Raw genomic sequence first — 19,832 nt, 5'->3', positions numbered from 1 at the left:
GATGAACCCACAGAAGACCTGGAATACAACTGAGAGATGGGAACCACATGTAGGGAATATTTTCTACTTCCCCTTGGCTGATGGAAACTCCAAGCATATTGCTGCCAATATGGGCATAGAAGACAAGAAATGAAGGTGAAGGGGATGAAGATAGTTACTTCCACAATGACAATAATGATCAAGTTGTTGATGTGGGTGTCTGAGCAAGGAAGCCCTAAAATCAGTTCCAGGTCACGGAAGAAATGCGAAATCACAGAAAGTTAAGTGACTCAGCAGATTGAGACGCAGTATTGAGACAAGGTTGGGGATCACCCATTGAGTCACAACCAACAGGGCACAGATCTTAGGACTCAGTAATACCACATATAGTGTAATGGGTGACAGACAGCAATGTATCAGTCTTATGCCATGTTTGTCAACAGAAAATTATCCAGATCCACCAGGAACATTTAAAACCACATTTGTCAGGGGTATCCTTAAAGGATATGGTTGGATTCTGGCTTTGAATATCTGCCAAAACTTTGGGGACTGTAGTGGTTGTGAAGCAGGTGTTAGTGAAAGATAGATTGTCAAGGAAGAAGTATATGGGGCCATGGAGGTGAGCATCACTGATAATGGCCAGGATGACAAGTAAATTTCTTACCATAGTCACCAGATACGTGCATAGAAACAGCGTGAAGATAAACTGCTGCTCTTTAGACCTCACCATGAGTCCCAGGAGAAAGAATTCACACATAGTAGTTCAATTTCCTTGGTGCATTGTCCTGCTGTGTCTAAAAGGGGAAAAATTTTAACTTCATTGTAAAATGGCAACATGACACAAAAGCCCACCAGTGTATTATACTACATTATAGAACAAAATGAGACCTTGGAACCAGAAACTCTTGGGTCATATTCTCCCCCTACTAAAATATAAGTTTAATAAGGGCATGGATTTTATCTTTTATGTTCAGTGCTGTACATCAGTACTAAAGACAGTGCCTGTCACATAGTAGGTGATTAACACATATTGATTGAATTTATGCAAGAATAAGTGAATAAATGAAAAGAAGAATATTCTGAAATTATAGCTCACTATCTTCATGACATTGTTATCTGTGCTTTTCTAAAGCTATTTAATCAATTTTGAAATGTGGAGAATATCCACTTTACAGGAGTTTTGTGAGGATTGCAAGGACACCTGTGAAATGCCCAGACCTGCATTTTAGCTATTACTGCACAAATAGCAGCGGCTATCATTCATTAATTTAGGAGAATCACAGACTCTAAAGGCAAAAATAAATCTCCAGAGGTGATCTGAGCCAGTCCCTGCCTTTGGGCATGCAAGTGCCCAAATACACCGCTGATCACTTTTTCATGCTCCAGAGACAGAGACTCCACAATCCCCTTAGAGCATCTGATTCAAAATTTTATCCTGTATGAAATTGACTACTTCCTGAAATCTTTCTTGTTTTCCACATTTCAACAAGGAAAAAGTAGTTATCTATATTAAATGGTGCAGAAAAATAATGTAAAAGTATCCACTGAATTAAGAAATATACAGGTAGTGTTTAGTGTGTTTAACAAGATCATTTGTAGTGGAGTTGACTGGGCATAAACCAAAATGAAGAAGCAGGGTTAACACTTTAAGAGTCAGTGTTTATTGAGGTTAACTATGTTGTACGCCTTCTTCTGAATGCTTTACACGGCTTATCTTATCAAATTTTCACCACAACCTTATGAGTTAAGTAGGACGACTAAGATGTTCAATTTACAGATAAGGAAATCAAGGACTAAAGAGGTTGAATAAGTTCATTAAATTGATATATAGTCAGTATAGTGGAGTCAGGATTCTGAGCTCAGTCAGTCCAATTTCAGAGCCCTCTTGCTGAACTACTTTGCTATATTGCTACTGTACTACTACGTCTTCATGTATGTGAAGGAGGGGGTCAAAAAATAATATTTGTTGAGAATCACTTATGTTCTAGGACCTAAGATCATTCTCAGCCAAAGTCACAAAGCTAGTAAGTGCTGGAGCTAGGCTTTGAATCTTAGCTTGAAAATATTTTTACCATATCTGTACAAATCCAAACAGAGGAAATGGGCTTACAAATGGAAAGATTTGTCTTTGCTTATTCCACTTTGTAGCTCATATAAATTGTTCTATATGCTACCGTGAGATCCATTATGCAATGGCTACTTACACAGAGGCCTGCCATGTCTTCATACCACCTTCCCCGTCTAACGCTAAACAGCCATTGTGTAAATTCACATACTTTTGCAGGTTTGCTGTTTTACTTCGTACCTGCTATGAAAAAAGAGGTTGGTAGCACTAATGAATAGTTGAAGCAAGACTGCAGGAAGAATGTTGCACTTATTTAATAGCGCATTTTTTCTAAGTACTATAGCAGTACTCATTTGCATACTAACAAACAAATGTGCTAATTATAAATCAGGCAGGATCAGGTGTGGTGGGACCTCTGCTTGGCAACACTTAGCCATTTTGTTTGTACAGGGTGTACTGAAAACAATAAAGGGGCATATTATTATGTACATGTAATCTAGGCTTTTCATTAATGTAGATTGTATTAGCAAAGTTTAGCAGCCCTCATTCCTGATCCCATCTTCAAGGCACCATATCAGCTAGTTTTGTTTGATTGTTCTCGTCTACTCTGCCCAAGCTGACACCGTCTTTTACAATTAAGTGTATGTCTATCTTCGGTCTTTCAACCTTTATACTCAGGTCACTAATTTGGTACAATACTTCTCCAATGAACTTGGGGAGCAAATGTTCGTATTTTGGGTTTGAGATTCCCTTCCTATGGAACTTTCCAGATGTTTTATAGCTAATAGCTATTTGTACTAATATTTGTAGCTAATAGCTATGAAACAGTTCCACTTCCTCCACTTAAAAAATTGTTACTGATTTTCCCAGCCATGGATGTAAAGCTTTCCTCCTTCTAATGCAGAAAAAGACATAGAAGAGGTCTGGAACAATATTGAAAATCTCACCTGCTTATGTTGTCTCTGCACCTGAATTTAGAAAAAGAATCACCCTAGGACTCAGGTCACAATCCTCAAGGCTCCTTCTTAGAAACAACTCCCAACTCCATCATCTATGGACCAAGTCCTTTCTACTGAGATATATTGGTATTCACTGATATACTGAGATGTAATATATATATAACTAAGAATAAAATTAAACCTTATATCTCTGTTACATTTATACTCTAGTTAGAAAACGAAAACATCAACATTTGAAGAAAAAATTCACCCTCCTTTATACCTAATAGTTGCCTTTAGCATCTCCGTATAATCCAATAATGAATTGACTCAGGTAATATTTAGAGAGCATGAAGAATGAAAGCAACTGGGTGTGGTAGCTCACGACTGTAATCCCAGCACTTTGGGAGGCCGAGGTGGGCGGATCACCTGAGGTCAGGAGTTCGAGGCCAGACTGGCCAACATGGTGAAACCCCATCTCTACTAAAAATACAAAAACTAGTTGGGTGTGGTGCCAGGCACCTGTTCCCAGCTACTTGGGAGGCTGCGGCAGGAGAAGCTCTTAAATCCGGGAGACAGATTGCAGTGAGCTGAGACCATTGCATTCCAGCCGGTGCAACAATAGCAAAATTCCACCTCAAAATAAATAAATAAATAAATAAATACAACAAAAAAGAATGAAAGTGACACTGGAGTTCTTATTATTTGTCAGGCACTGTTCTAAGCCCTTCATGTATAATAATTCATTTATTTTCATAATAAAATTATGAGGTAGGTAAAATTATGATCCTTTTTGCACAATGAAGACACTGAGGATAGAAAAATGTTATGTGACTTATCCAAGCAAGGGCTTCTATGTTCTTAATCACTGTATTACACTATCTCTAAATAATCATAAGGGAGGTCCAGAAAAAAAATCCCACCCAGAGAGCTTCACCAAAAATTATCTTCTCAAAATTCCATCTTATCATTCTCACTCCCTCAAGTCTCAGCAAATGTCTTTACCACCTACTCAACTCTACCTCCAAACTTCCACCACTAAATCTAGAGACAATTCTACCTCCAAATTTAGATGTAGACATTTCAACTCTTCTCTTTTTCCTTCATGTTACCATGTAGGTATATACTTCCTTCGATTAAAAGAAAATCCCTCCACTTATATTCTGGATCCCATCCCCTTTGCCTTCCCAAAAGCCTTAAGGTATCAGTTAACTGCTTGCTTGTCTATGTCTTCAACCAATAATTCTCTACTGGGTTCTTGCTTAAGCTTTTAGACATGTTCTAATATTTCCAATAAATAGACAAATAAAACACTCTGGATTCTTTAGCCCTCTCAGTTACTCAGCAATCACACTGCTACCATTAAACACAAATTTCTTGAATTGTCTACATTTCTGTTTCCATTTTTTCGCTTCAACCCACTCCAATCTGTTTCTTGCCCCACACAACTTAACTAAAATAGCTCTTGATAAGGTCACAATGACACCCACATTGTTAAATTCACCCTTCTCGGCAACCCAACAGCATTCACCTCAGATGATTAGTCTCCTTTTTAATATATTCTCTTTCCTTTCATTTTGCAAATGTTACTCCCCTGGGTTTCCTTCTATCTCTTCTACCATTCTATCTCCACCTCTTTTCATGGCTCTTCTATATGACTCTTACATGTTTGTTTTGATTTCACAGAGATTTTCTTACTCACTCTACTCTCCTTAGAATAACATTTTCCACTTTCATGACTTCAATTACCATATTCATGATGATGACTCTCAGTTTCTTATCTCTGGTTCAGCTCTCTCTTCTGAGCTTCAAAGCCATACACCTAACTTACTATTTGCTATTATCTTCACTTGTATATCTCATGAGTACCTCAAATTCAGTATTTTCCAAACCAAACTTATTGTCTACTCATCCCACTGCCTGAAATCAATCTTGGCCCTCCTCAATTTTTCCTTACCTCGGAGAATTATTGCACTATCAATTTTTGTCATTTTTGACACCTCTTATTTCTCTTTCTTCAGATGCAATTATTTAAGCCCTGTAGATCCCCCATCTTTAATATCCCTCAAATGTATCCGCTTTTCTCTATCACTCCATTCCAAGCCACCGATGATGCTTCTGCTTGTACTTTTCTTCCTTCCAAACAGTCTCTATGCTAATGCTTTTTAGTGACTTCCTGTTCCTTGTAGTTTAAGGTCCTTAATTACTTTTCTTCAACTTTTACTCTAAGTTCAGGAATACATGTGCCAGATGTTCAGGTTTGTTACAGAGGTAAACATGTGTCATGGTGGTTTGCTGCACAGATCATCCCATCTCTGAGGTATTAAGCCCAGCATCCATTAGCTATTCTTCCTGGTGCTGTCCCTCCCCTCACTCCTCCCACAGGCCCGTGTGTGTTGCTCCCCTCCCTGTGTCCATGCATTCTCATTGTTCATCTCCCACTCAGAACTGAGAACATGTGGCGTTTGATTTTCTGTTCCTGCATTAGTTTACTGAAGAAAATGGCTTCCAACTTCATCCATGTCCCTGCAAAGGACATGATCTTATTCCTTTTTATGGCTGCATAGTATTCCATGGTGTATATGCACCACATTTTCTTTATCCAGTCTACCATTGAAGGGCATGTAGGTTGATTCCATGTCTTTGCTACTGTGAACAATGCTGCATTGAACATACATGCACATGTACCTTTATAATAGAATGATTTATATTCCTTTGGGCATACCCAGTAATGGGATTGCTGGGTCAAATGGTATTTCTGCCTCCAGGGCTTTGAGAAATTGCTACACTATCTTCCACAATAATTGAACTTATTTACACTCCCACCAGCAGTTTAAAAGTGTTCCTTTTTCTGCACAACCTCCCCAGCAACTATTGTTTTTGAGTTTTTAATAATTGAAAGGTCTTGAATTATTAAGGAGGCCTGTAAAGCTTGGTCTTCTTCTGAATCCTTATGTTGTGCTACTTTCTCCTTCTTTTGGTTTCCTCGGGAGCCTCATGTCTCTTTTTTCCTCACTGTTTTTTCCTATGCCTTTATTCTCCCTCTGGAAGGCAATAACTCCTCATCAGCTAAATCATGTTCTGACTTTAGTTCTTAATTTAAATATTCTGTCTTTAAGTATACGTTCCCTGACCTCTCAAGACTGGGTCAGATCCTTTGCAGTGACCTCCCATAGCCACCTATACATCTCTTAGAAAAAAGATTTATGTCAACTACTTATCTTTTCTACCATTTTGTAAATTGTATGAGGATAGGCACCATGTCTTTCTTCTGCTGTATCCCCAACACTTACCACAGTGCCTGAAAAATAGTTGGTACTCAATAATTTATAAATAATTTAATTAATAGGAGAATAGAAATTATATACAGAAGAATTAATCTGGGGTGGCAATGGGGAATCATGGAAGACTTTAAGGAGGAAAGGACTTTTGAACTGAGTCTTTAAGAATGATAAGGGGGTTGGCATTCTAAAATTCAAATAATTGTTTGTAAAGATACAGTGGTAGAAATTTTGAGGTCTTGAAGTACAAGATGTATGCAGGAACGTAGAGTTGTCCAGTATGGCCATAGCACAGAAGAGAGTGGTGGGAGGTAAGACTAGCAAGATGTATTCATGATGTGAAAGTCTGTGTTAACCATCTGATTAATAATGTCTGGTAGCATCTGAGAAAAACAGCAAGTATTATTCTGTGTTTTGGAAAATTCAGAATTCAGAGCAGACTGAGAAGTACCAGAAAAGGACTAACATCAGAGATACAAAGCAAAATGGCTATAAATAATTGTTTTTTTCCTTTGTGTTTTCACTTCTCTCTTCAGAGGCTCCCTAGCGACCTGACTCCCTGTGTCTCGTGATCAGAGAGCATGTCTGGGACCTGCTTAACATTCTAAGACACTAGAGAGATGGCTGAGTAGAAAGACAGAGGAATGAGGCATCATGTCTGACTCTTGCAGACCCGTCAGCACAATTCCCCAGGCCAGTAGAAAAATTGTGTCTATTCATGCCCCTTTTGTGTTCCTTTTTCAGCTTGGTAAATCACATTACAACTTTCATTGGATTTGCCATTTCTTTAGGAGCCCTGGACTTTCTAGAGGAGACTTGTGAATCTTTAGGCAGTTGGTATTCAGTATTGCTATGCCTGATTTTTTAAAAAGAGCCATATTTGGAAACAGAGGACACTGACACTGACCTTTGAGTGGCAGCCTTTGAATACATCATAGCAAATGCATTTAGGAATTGCTCATTTGTGGGGGCTGTTCAGAGGCAGGGGAAGGGAAGTGTCCCGGGAATTGACAACAAGCAACAAAACAGTGCAGAAAGGAAAAGGGACATTCAAACATGAAGAATGACGTCATTGTTGCTTTGAAAATATTGGTACTTTCTCATTTGGAAGTTCTCGAGTTCTTGGTTGAATACACATTTGTTTGTTTTGACACAGAAAATCATAAACATGCCCATGGTTTTAGTTTCACTTCTGTTATGAGCTACCTGAGTGACCTTTGTAAAGTCCTCTCTCTGTTTATTCGCCTTGTCCTCTGTAAAATGAGAGGGTTAGACTAATTATCTCTACATTCCCTTCCCACTCTGATATTTGACAATTCCATTATTTCCAACTGGGTACATTTATGCATGCTGTGGCAGAAACATGATTGCATACGACTTGAAGGTAGTTAGAAATAGTACAATTTATTTTTAATGAACGCAGTGCGTTTTATATATGTATTTTGATATATAATTCATGAATTTTCCTAATTTCCAGCTAAGAGATCATGACAATAAAATTACATTCTGCCAAATCAGTTCACCTATGCCATATGTCTGGGTAAGGGGCTTATTACAGAAGAGTGTTTAGCTAAGAGAGGTCACCTGGAGATGGTGGTGGAAGTGCACTCTTGTTTGAGCTGAAGAAATGGGAAAATAGGGAGAAAAAGGATAAAATAGCTTTAAGTAATCTGTCTAATAAAAGTTTGTGAAAAACATTAGAAACATTTAACAGTTCGTCAACTAAATTGAAGCCAATCCTTATGGTTTCATTGGCAACGTCTCTGAGGTGGGCCACAGGCTATCCACTTATTCGTTGCTTCATTAATGGGAGAGACAGACAATATTGCGGTTCTTCTTCAGGATTAGGGAAAAAGAAATGAAGTGAGAGAAGAAACCTTTAGGTCTCCTCTCTTCTCCAATTCTCACCCAGTTGGCAGAGGGAAGCCAAAGGGTCCAATGATGCCCCTTCTTACTTTTTTCTCTTCTTCTCCCACCAACATCCTTAACAGAAATGATAGGAAATGCTGGGAGGAGGGGAAGAGCAAAGGTCATTTTACTTACAGCATCCCTGTTCCATCCAATCTCAGGTACCAAGTTCATTGCTTACCATCTCCTATAAGAGTTCTTATATGTAGATGTTCTTGAGAAGAATTACATTTTCCTTCACTCTGAGGTCACACTTTAATGATCCCTTTGTTAAGGTCTTGTTGGCAGCAACATAAGGGAGAAACTGGGATATGGGGTAATATTAAAGGGTACTTAGAAGCAAGATATTCGGGCATCAAAGTTAAACCATTTAACTCTCAGTGTTGCAGAATCATCACATTTTACTATTCAGCATTTGATATTTGATGAATGAGCTACATTTTGTCAACCCTTAGTTCTTACGCTTCCCCACAACTTCTGATTATTATATCAGTGTAAAGAGATGTATGAAAATGGAATTTAGAACGCATAAAGCACAGACAGTCAAGACTATATTCAGAAGCAGCTATATAGAACACACAAGTTAGTTGGAAAGAGCATACACATGCACTTTTCAAAGGCAACACCTGAACAAGGGCAAACAATAGAAATCAAAGTGGAGTGATTGAGTAGTCAGTGTTGGGTGGGTTTTTATTCCTAAAAGCCTTCCTGGGGGACTTGAGTTTTAGGAAGGTGACAGCTTCCACATCCATAATTGCTTCATAATCAGGAAATCATTGGGGCTCTTTTCTGATCATTGTTTCAATCTCAGTAGTAATCTTGATATTTTCAAATGTGATATGGAATTATTGATCTATATTAAGTAATATTTATGGTGATGTGGGACTTAGGGAGCATGCTGTCCTTAAAGACAGCTGGCAGGGGAACAAAGAGCTTGCAAACTTTTAATTGGCTTGAGAAAGGATAAAATTTTGCCATCTGAGGTGCCAAGGGAACAAGTACACAGTGTGCTTCTTCCCTAATGATGTTTGGAGGTTGGTGGATGGAGGTGGAGGGTTCTAATTTTCAGTTACTGGGATAGAGTATCCAGAAAGATGGAAATAACAGTGAAGTACAGAGTATGAGTTACAGTGACCCCGCATTTTAGCAGCCTATAAATCTCTGTTGAATTATCTCATAACCAACCTGAGGCCTGGGTCTATTCAGAAAATATCCAACTACTCAGAAGGAAAAGCTTTCTGCTGCAAGATAAGAACTACTATGTGTCTCAAATCTGGCTTGAAAATCAAGGATTATTATATTCTAAAGTGTTCCATAGTGAGACTATGAGCATATTACTTCCCTACGATGGGTATTAGATTCCTTATCTGTTAAACATAAAAAATTCCTTCCCTGTTTATGGAACTTAATCCCATTGGAACACTTTAGAATATGATAATCCTTGATTTATCACAGAGTAGTTTGGAAGGGTAGTAGGATGGAGAAGGGAGTGCTAGGAGTTGAAAAACTGGAAACATAAGAGTTTCTTCAGTGAGCTCCACAGATATACAAATATAGAGGAAAATGAGATTAGGACCTCTATTCAGTCAATTGCATCCCCTAATAATCCTGCCTGCCGTGTTGCCACTTTCCTCTCTCAGTTTCCTTACTGCTGTCGGCTGAATTGTGTTTCCTCAGATTCAAATGTTGAAGCCCTAACCTCACAAATGATTGCATTTGGAGATTGGAATCTTTGTTTAGGCTTAGATGAGGTCATGAGGGTGAGGCACTCATGATGGAATTAGTGCTCTTATAAGAAGAGAAACTAGAGAGCTCTCTCCTCTCCCGCCTACCCCACAACCAGGTGAGGACATGATGAGAAGGCAGATGATAATCTGCAAGCCAGTAAGAGAACCCTCACCAGAAACTAATCATGCTAGCAACTTGATCTTGGATTTCCACCCTCCTAAGCTCTGCAAAACTAGATTTATCACCATCTATGGTATTTTTGTTATGTCAGCCCAACTAAGTAGACTAAGACAAGTACTACCTCCCTAACAAGACCTGTCATATGACCTGTAAGGAAAGGAAACTCATTATCACCAATCTGAATGTTCTTGAGAATCCAAGAGAGTCTGTATCTCCAGGGGTCTCTTGCAGGGGCAATCCAAGTTATTAATTCCATATAGTGACTATTCATTACATGCATAGAATGTGTAATGATCAAGGCAGGTTATTTGGGTTATCTATCACCATAGTGTTTATCATTTCTATGTATTGGGAACAATCAAGCCCTCTTGTCCAGCTACTTTGAAAAATACGATACATTGATGCTAACTATAGTCACCCTACTCACCTATCAAGAATTAGAACTTATTTGTTTTATCTAATTAGTTGCATGTTTGTAAACATTGACCAAATCTCCATCCGCTCCAATGCACACAGTTTCGAGCCTCGGATATCTCTGATTCTATTGTTTATCTACATGAGATAAGCTTTTTAATCCCCATGGAAGCAATATTTGTCTTTTTCTGTATGGCTTACTTCACTTAAAATAATGATCTTCAGTTTCATCCATGTTGCTACAAATGACATGATTTCATGCTTTTGAATGGCCTAATAGTGTGACATTTTGTGTATATGTCATGTTTTCTTTCTTTCTTTCTTTTTTTTTTTTTTTTTTTGAGACGGAGTTTCGCTCTTGTTACCCAGGCTGGAGTGCAATGGCGCAATCTCGGCTCACCGCAACCTCCGCCCCCTGGGTTCAGGCAATTCTCCTGCCTCAGCCTCCCGAGTAACTGGGACTACAGGCACACGCCACCGTGCCCAGCTAATTTTTTGTAATTTTTAGTAGAGACGGGGTTTCACCATGTTGACCAGGATGGTCTCGATCTGTTGACCTCGTGATCCACCCGCCTCGGCCTCCCAAAGTGCTGGGATTACGGGCTTGAGCCACCGCGCCCGGCCCTTGTCATGTTTTCTTTATTCATTCACCCATGCATTGACAGACACTTAGGTTGACTCTGTGACATTGATTTTAATTTTTTAATTTTAGGTTCAGCGGTACATATGCAGTTTTGTTATATAGGTAAACTTGCATCACGAGTGTTTGTTGTACAGATTATTTCAGCATTCTAGTGATAAGCCTAGTATCCAATAGTTCCTTTTTCTGCTTCTCTCCCTCCTCCCACCCTCCACCATCAAGTAATTCCCAGTGTCTGTTATTCCCTTCTTTGTGCCCATGGGTTCTCAACATTTAGCTTCCACTTATAAGGGAGAACATGTGATACTTGGTTTTCTGTTCCTGCATAGTTTGCTAAGGATAATGGCCTCCAGCTCCATTCATGTTCCCACAAAAGACATGATCTCGTTCTTTGTTATGGATACATAGAATTCCATGGTGTATACATACCACATTTTCTTTATCTAATCTGTCATTGATGGGCATTTACATTGATTCCATGGTATATATGTATCACATTTTCTCATTCAGTCTACTATTGATGGGCATTTAGGTTAATTCCATGTCTTTGCTATTGTGAATAGTGCTTCAATAAACATACACATGCATGTGTCTTTATGGTAGAATGGTTTATATTCCTTTGGGTATATACCCAGTTATAGGATTGCTGGGTTGAACGGTAGTTCTGCTTTAAGTTCTTCGAGAAATCTCCAAACTGCTCTCTATGATAGCTGAACCAATTTACACTCCCAACAGCAGTGTTGTAAGTGCTCCTGTGACCTCCCTCCCTCTTTCTCCTTCTCTTTCTCTCCTTCCCTCCTTCCCTCCTTCCCTCCTTCCCTCCTTCCCTCCTTCCCTCCTTCCCTCCTTCCCTCCTTCCCTCCTTCCCTCCTTCCCTCCTTCCCTCCTTCCCTCCTTCCCTCCTTCCCTCCTTCCCTCCTTCCCTCCTTCCCTCCTTCCCTCCTTCCCTCCTTCCTTCCTTCCTTCCTTCCTTCCTTCCTTCCTTCCTTCCTTCCTTCCTTCCTTCCTTCCTTCATCCAGGGTAGAGTGCAGTGGTGTGATCTCAGCTCACTTTAACCTCCTCCTCCTGGGTTCAAGCGATTCTCCTGCCCCAGTCTCTAGTAGCTGGGATTACAGGCGCCCACCACAATGCCCAGCTAAATTTTTGTATTTTTAATAGAGATGGGGTTTTGCCATGTTGGCTGGTCTAGAGCTCCAACCTCTAGTGATCCACTTGCCTCAGCCTCCCAAAGTACTGGGATTACAGGCGTGAGTCACTGTGCCCAGCTATTGTTCCATTTTCTCTGCAACCTTGCCAGCATCTGTTATTTTTTGACTTTTTAACAATAGCCATTCTGACTGATCTGAGATGGTATTTCCTTGTGGTTTTGATTTACATTTCTCTGATGATGAGTGATGTTGAGCTTTTTGTCATATGCTTGTTGGCTGCATGTATATCTTTTTTTGAACAGTGTCTGAGGGCAGCAGGGGCAGTACCACTGCAGAGGTAATGGCAGACAGGTTTTTGTGTCCCCTAGGAGCTCCATCTCTAAGAAACATGGAGCCACAGTTACTGGGAGTGTTCAGGGAGTGGGGTTGGGTAGCTGCACTGCTGGCCTAGCTTACTGGGGAGTAGGGTGTTGAAGGCTTACAAGGAGGAGAGATTGGTCTCCTCTTCATATGGTGACTGCGGTGTGCTAGATGCTCAGGTGTAGCCCCCAGGATCTTTGTTTCTTTCCCAGACTAAGTGCAGCACGGAAGGAAATGCTGCTGTGGCAGTGGCAGAGGGGCTGTTGGATGCCTCCAAAAACCTCTCCCTAGGAAAACTCCAGGCTACTACCAGTCAGTATGCTCAGCTATGGTTGGGACGACAGTTCTGTGGTCATGAGCCGGGGGGCCCTGACTGGTGGAGTGGGAGGTGGGGGTTCCCAATGAAAAGGGACTGGACTTCTCTCCATATGGTGGCAACAAAATGCTGGAGGTGCCAACTTATTGACTAGGCCTCTTGTTCCTTCCCCAAGCCGAGTGTTGTTAGGGTGGTACCAGTGCAATTGCAGTAGTGGACTCTGTGTCTTTGCTATTAGCTGCAATAAACATGCAAGTGTAGGTATCCCTTTGATATACTAATTTCTTTTCCTTTGGATAAATACTCAGTAGTGGGATTGCTGCATTGTATGCTGATTCTATTTTGAGTTTTTTGAGAAACTGTACTGTCTTCCATAATGGTTATACTAGTTTACATTCCCACCAAGGTTGTATAAGTTCCATTTCCTCACCAGCATCTGCTATTTTTTCTTTTAAATAATAGCCATTCTAGGGTCAGGCTTAGTGGCTCACCCCCATAATGCCAGCACTTTGGGAGGCCTAGGCAAGTGGATCACAAGATTAGGAGTTTAAGACCAGCCTGGCCAAGATGGTGAAACCCTGTCTTTACTAAACATGCAAAAAATGACCAACCCAAATGCCCGTCAATGACAGACTGGATAAAGTAAATGTGGCACATATATACCAAGGAATACTATGCAGCCATAAAAAAGGGTGAGTTCATGTCCTTTGTAGGAACATGGATGAATCTGGAAACCATCATTCTCAGCAAACTGACACGAGAACAGAAAACCGAACACCACATGTTCTCACTCACAGGCGAGTGTTGAACAATGAAAGCACATGGACACAGGGAGGGGACCATTACACTGGGGTTGTTGGGGGGTGGGGGGCTAAGGGAGGGAAAGTGGGTGGTGGGGAGGTTGGGGAGGGATAACACTAGGAGAAATATCTGATGTAGGTGATGGGAGGATGGAGGCAGCAAACCACCATGACGTGTGTACCTATGCAACAATCCTGCAAGGTCTGCACATGTGCCCCAGAACTTAAAGTACAATTAAAAATAATAGGAACTCCATCACTTAAAAAAAAATTTTAACCAGGAGTGGTGGTGAGCGCCTGTAATCCCAGCTACTTGGGAGGCTGAGACAGAGAACTGTTTGAACCTGGGAGGTAGAGGTTGCAATGAGTCCAACTCATGCCACTGCACTCCAGCCTGGTGACAGAGTGAGACTCTTGTCTCAATAATAATAATTGTAATAGCCATGCTAACTGATGTATCATGATATCTCATTGTGGTTTTGATTTGCATTTTCCTGATGATTAGTGATGTTGAACATTATTATATACCTGTCATCCATTTATATGTATTCTTTTGAGAAATTATTTTTGTCATTTGCCCATTTTTAGTGGGGTTATTTGTTTTAATATTGTTGAGTTGTTTGAGGTTCTAGTATATTCTAGATATTAGTTGCTTGTCAGATGGATAGTTTGCAAATATTTTCTCATTCAACAGATTGTCTCTTCACCCTGTCGATTGTTTCCTTTGTGGTGCAGAAGCTTTTGATTTTACTATAGTTCCATTTGTCTATTTTTGGTTTTGTTTTTTGTGCTTTTTAAGGTCTTAGGCATAAACTGTTTGCCTGGACCAATGTCCTGAAGTGTGTGTGTGTGTGTGTGTGTGTGTGTGTGTGTGTGTGTGTGTTTCTTTTTAAGTTAAGGCAAGTTTATTAAGAAAGGAAAGGAATAAAAGAATTGCTACTCCATAGGCAGAGCAGTGGCATGGGCTCCTCAACGGAATGTATTTATAGTTATTTGGTGACTATATGCCAAAGAAGGAGTGGATTATTCACAGGTTTTCAGGGAAAGGGTTGGGCAGCTCCCGGAACTGAAATTTCCTCCCCTTTTTATCCCATATAGGGTAACTTTCTGAAGTGTTTTCCCTATGTTTTCATCTCATAGTTTTATAGTTTCAAGTCTTACATTTAAGTCTTGATATAGTGGAGATGTTTGTCTCCTCCAGATCTCATGTTGAAATGTGATCCCCAGTGTTAGAGGTGGGGCCAAATAGAAGGTGTTTGAATCATGGAGATGATCCATGTGACCTGCCTGCTTCCCGCATCACCTTCTGCTATGGGTAAACGTTTCCTGAGGCCCTACTAGAAGCTGAGAAGTTGCTGGTGCCGTGCTTGTACAGTCTGCAGAACTGGGAGCCAAATAAATCTTTCTTGTACATTATCTAGTCTCAAGTATTCCCTTATAGCAACACAAGATGGACTAATAAAAGTCTTTAATTCATCTCAAGTTGATTTTTATATAAGGTGAAAGATAGAGGTCCAGTTTTATTCTTCTGCATATGGCAATACAATTTTCACAGCACCAATTATTAAAGAGACTGCACTCTGAAAATGGTTCCTTGCTGTAGCTGCTTAGGACCTGGGGTGACTGTGGGACCCACAACAAGCTCATTCCCTAAAACAATGCCATCACGTTGTCTCCAGGCAACTCCCTATGTTAATTTCAGGCGTGAAAGTCTAGGGGTTTTTCTGTGGCTAGGATTTCAGGAGTTCACAGTGGGAATGTAATCTGCTTGGGGTCCCTCCTTACTCTTTCCACACAATGGGGATTATCTCTAGGCTTTCAGCCAACCTCAGTTGAGCAGGCTGCCTTGCCTTCCTCTCTATCCTTGCTTTAGGTGTTTCTCGTCAATTTTCTCTTGAATTTCAGCATTCTCTCTTGGATGATCTACTTGAAAATGAGAGAACTTACTCATTATTTTGCTTCTTCTTAGTGGAGGAGGTGAGCATGAGATACCTCTAGTTAGCTTTTTTGAAACCCCTGCAAGAACTCTCAGGGAATACTTTAGATAAGCTGATTAGGAAATTTTTCTCTGAGAAAGTGACAAATGAGCTGAGACCTAGGTGATGAGAAGGAGATAGCCATGAAAAGATCTTAAGGAAAAGAGTTACAGGTGCAAAAGCCCTAAGTTGTAAATGTGCTGGGCATGCACATAGAACATGAAGAAGATCAGTGTGGCTAAAAGTAGTGGAAAAGACTAATGATGAGGTCAAAAGACAATGAAGGGTCATATTATGGACAGTCCAGAGGCAGTGTGAAGAATTTAGATTTAATTTTGGATGAAATGAAAAGCCATTGGGAGATTAAGAAGAAGAGAGAAAGGGTCTGATTGACACTGCAATTTACACTTATGGCTGCTGTCTGGGGAATGTGCTACAGGGAACCAGAGTGGAGATAGAGAGCCCAGTAACGGGCCCTTGTAATAATCCAAAAGAAAGATAATTAACAGTGGATTGGACTAAGATGGAACAGTGCAAATAGAGATAAGGCTTTGAATACTGAACGTCCTTTTGGAGTAAAGCAGGCAAACTTTGATGGGTTAGATATACTAGTGGTACACATTCCCAATGCAATTATGGTCATCTCTGGCCCTTACTTACCTTTGCCTTTCTGCCCAGTTTCCATCATTCGCTTAGTGTGTCCAGTGTTCTGAACTTTAAATATGGTGTGTTAGTGTGGGTCAACTTTAATCTATTTTGCTAGGAACTCAATTTCCCTTTTAATCTAGAAACCATTTCTTCAGTTCTGAGATTTTTCTGTTTGATTTATTTCATGATTTTGCCCCCTGCATTTGCTCTCTTCTCTTTCATGAAAACCTACAGTTTTTATGTTGGACCTCCTGGTTTGATCCTCCAATTCTAAAATTATTTTATTTCTTATTTTTAATGTTTTTGTCTCTTTTGTCTGGTTTTTCCAAAAAAATTCAACTTCATTTTCCACTATTCTAGTGAAATTTCATTTCTGCTATCACTTAAAATAAGAGTTCTTTTATTTAATGTTCATTTTTAATAGTATACTGTTCTTTTTAATGACTACAATATCTTCTTTTATATTTCTGGTAATCTTAATGATTTTTAAGTGATGATTTCACTGCAATCTCTTTCCTTAAATTGTTTTCTTTCCTTGTCTTCTTCTCATCATAGTATTTTTAAAAATCACATTTCGGAATCCTTAGATGTTTGGTTATGTTTGAATGGGACACAAAAAGGCTTTTGTCATGGTAAGTGTCACAATAGGATGGTTTGGCTGGATCTCTTCCTTTGGTGATCGTCTAATTATTTTTACATAATTTACTATAAGGTTGCTCAGATTGTCCCAGTAAATAATCTTCCACTTTTCCTTGTGGGAAATATAGACCTTGGTTCTAGGTTTTTGGGAGCCATTTTTGAAAAGATGGTTGGTGATCTCAATATGTAGTATATAGCTAGATGTTCACTTAATCTCGCAGCCAGCTTTGTTTGAGACACCCAATCCTAACACTCTCTATTTTATTTATCAGAGACTAAATCTCTACTCTTCTGTAAGAGAGAAGTGTGTAGGGAAATGACCAGCTGTGAATAATGAAGAGGGGAATTGGAGGCCTATTGGTTCTTAAACCATCTTTCAACCAATGCCTCTGTTTTCAGCTCTACTTTCACCCTTACTTACAGAGGTTCCTGATGCTTCCTTGGTGGAAATTGTTCTTAATTTCCTCAATGCTGGTTTAAAATTCCAGTTTATTACATCTGCTAGTCAGCTGATATTTGCTCTTTTGCCTTTCTATTGCGGTCTCACACTCTTTCCGGTTTTCCTTTTTCCTCATGGCTTTATGACACTAAGATAATTATTTTATGTCATTTATAGATTAGCATGAGTGCCTGGTTCATTCTCTTTAACTATAAAGCCTTATTTATTTTTTATCATGGTATTTAACATTTTTATTATAGCATTGCCCTTGTGTTACATATTTATATGTTTGCTAATTATCTGTCTCTGTCCACTAGTATACATGTTTATGAGAACAGGGATATTATCGGTCTTGTTGACTATACATCCCTAGCATCTAGGACATGATAGATATCCGGTAAGTATTTTTGAATAAATTAGTCTTGCATATTTTATTATTTTGAAAAAAATATATTTGTAGTCATAACATCTGATAGCTTTTGTTGAAAAAAAGGAGAAATATACATGTAGCAAATTAGTAAAATAAAAATGAGATAATTAGCGACTCAAAGAAAAAAGGTGTACAAGACAAGTTACACAAATATGCTACATAAAATTTCAAGTTTCAGTACATATTCTTGTTTTCATCGAAAAAGGTCAACTAGCTATACATAATTGATTTTCAGGTATAACAACAGCCAAATGGAGATGAGCTAACAGATTCTTGTAGTCATCCAGGTGAGAAAAGATTATGACCTGTTAAAGTGGGGTACAAAGAATGACCAGAATCAAGAGGAATTTAGAAGATAGAATTAGAAGGATTTGGTTAAATTAAGGTAAGAGAAGAGGTGAAGTAGAAGGAGATATAACAGTATTAACGATTACTTGCAGGATTCTGGCCAGACAGTGCTACCCTTCATTCAGATGATCAGATTAACTTGAAGGGAGACAAAGGTAGATGGTGAGACAAACAGTAATATTCATTTGTCTTGCTGTTCCCTCAATTAGTCAAATGTTTTTTGTTTAGTTATTTTGTCCTGAAATTTAGAAAAAGTGTTTTAGCCTGAGTTACTCAGATTTCCAGTATTCTGTTTTTCTCTTCTTGATACACTTAGCTAAGTAATACAGTATATAAAAATCATTATTATTTTAGTCTGTTAATAGCAGACTGTGCTATTAACCACAACTGTTAATAGCAATATGGCCTACTGGAAAGAGTGTCAGTTGGGTGTGTAAAATATACCATCCTGGGGATTTGATGACCTAGGTTCTAGACAGCTCTGTTGTTAACCCCCTGTATAACTTTGGACTAGTCATAAATTTCATTTTCCTTATAGGTAATATCAACTTGTTAATATAGTAATTACACTCTTGATAATCCATTCTCTAACTGAAAACGTGGAGAAGATCCATTTTATTTTTAGATATAGAAAGATTATATATCGATAAGAAATGTACAAATATGTTCTGGAGAGAATGTTCCAGTGTGTTGTCCTATGAAGCAGTTAAGTGTGGCTACCATTTATTGACAATTCATCACATGCCATTTGCTTCACCTTTGTTTTCTTACTTAATTATCACAATAAGCATATAAGGGATTTCTATTTCCATTTTATAGAGGAAAGGTGAGGATTAGTCGGCCAAAGTAGCACTACTAGTTAGTGGTAAATCCAAGATTCAGGCCCAAGTATTTTTGCTACGAAGCCAATGTATTTTCTACTTTGTAATGCTACCTTTTGTGCATAGCTGGTTGCCTCTGAAATAAGTCTCCAAACTTTGACTCATTGAATCTTAGAAGTGGAAAAATACCTCTGCAAATTGTCTCTCCAATTTCTTGCCTTACAAAAGAGGAAACTGAGTACCAGAAAGGGGGTGTTATTAGCTAATGGTCAGACAGCTAGTTAGTGCCACGGCCAGGTGCCATCTCTTCAGACAATCTAACCACTGCTCCTTCTAATTTGGCAACCTGAACACAGTGCCTGATTTGAATCAATGCAGATCTGTTTGTTCCATCACTGATTTACTGATTTCACAGGGATGTTAGGACAATAAAATTATTATAATAGGGTTGAGTGGCATTTAGATAAAAATTAATTGATGGGAGGATTTTTTTAAACATTTGCACAAACACAAGATATGATTAAGAAAAGGGAGCCTATTATACAGTAACCTTTCAATTAGCCTCAGATTCCCTCAGGGAGGAAGATTCTTTATTACATGATGTATATTGTTTGTCTTGAACACCACACAATTGGCCCATGAGTGGCCATTTATACTGAGACAAGTCCAAGAAGCTAAATGCCTCAGTCTTTCCAGGAGAAATAATCAGGGGAGATAGGTGAAATCCTGAAGTCTCCTTAAAAAAATGACAAGAAATTGTGGATGAATATAGT

General features: G+C 39.1%; 1 long non-coding RNA gene across 2 annotated transcripts in view; it reads right to left on the bottom strand.

Annotated features, from left to right (window-relative positions):
• Positions 1–19,832, bottom strand: part of LOC118150575 (uncharacterized) — a 37,863-nt gene that overhangs the window by 6,776 nt on the left and 11,255 nt on the right. The window contains exons 3-4 of one of the 2 annotated variants that reach the window (XR_004738674.3): positions 2,184–2,287; positions 644–773 (exon numbers count right to left, since the gene is read on the bottom strand). This is a non-coding gene — a long non-coding RNA (uncharacterized LOC118150575). The remainder of the gene's footprint in view (positions 1–643; positions 774–2,183; positions 2,288–19,832) is intronic. The other variant, XR_004738675.3, reaches the window with a different exon arrangement.

This window comes from Callithrix jacchus, chromosome X (genome assembly GCF_049354715.1).
Source record: "Callithrix jacchus isolate 240 chromosome X, calJac240_pri, whole genome shotgun sequence".
Lineage (NCBI taxonomy): Eukaryota > Metazoa > Chordata > Mammalia > Primates > Cebidae > Callithrix > Callithrix jacchus.
This window is presented reverse-complemented; position numbering and strand designations above follow the sequence as displayed.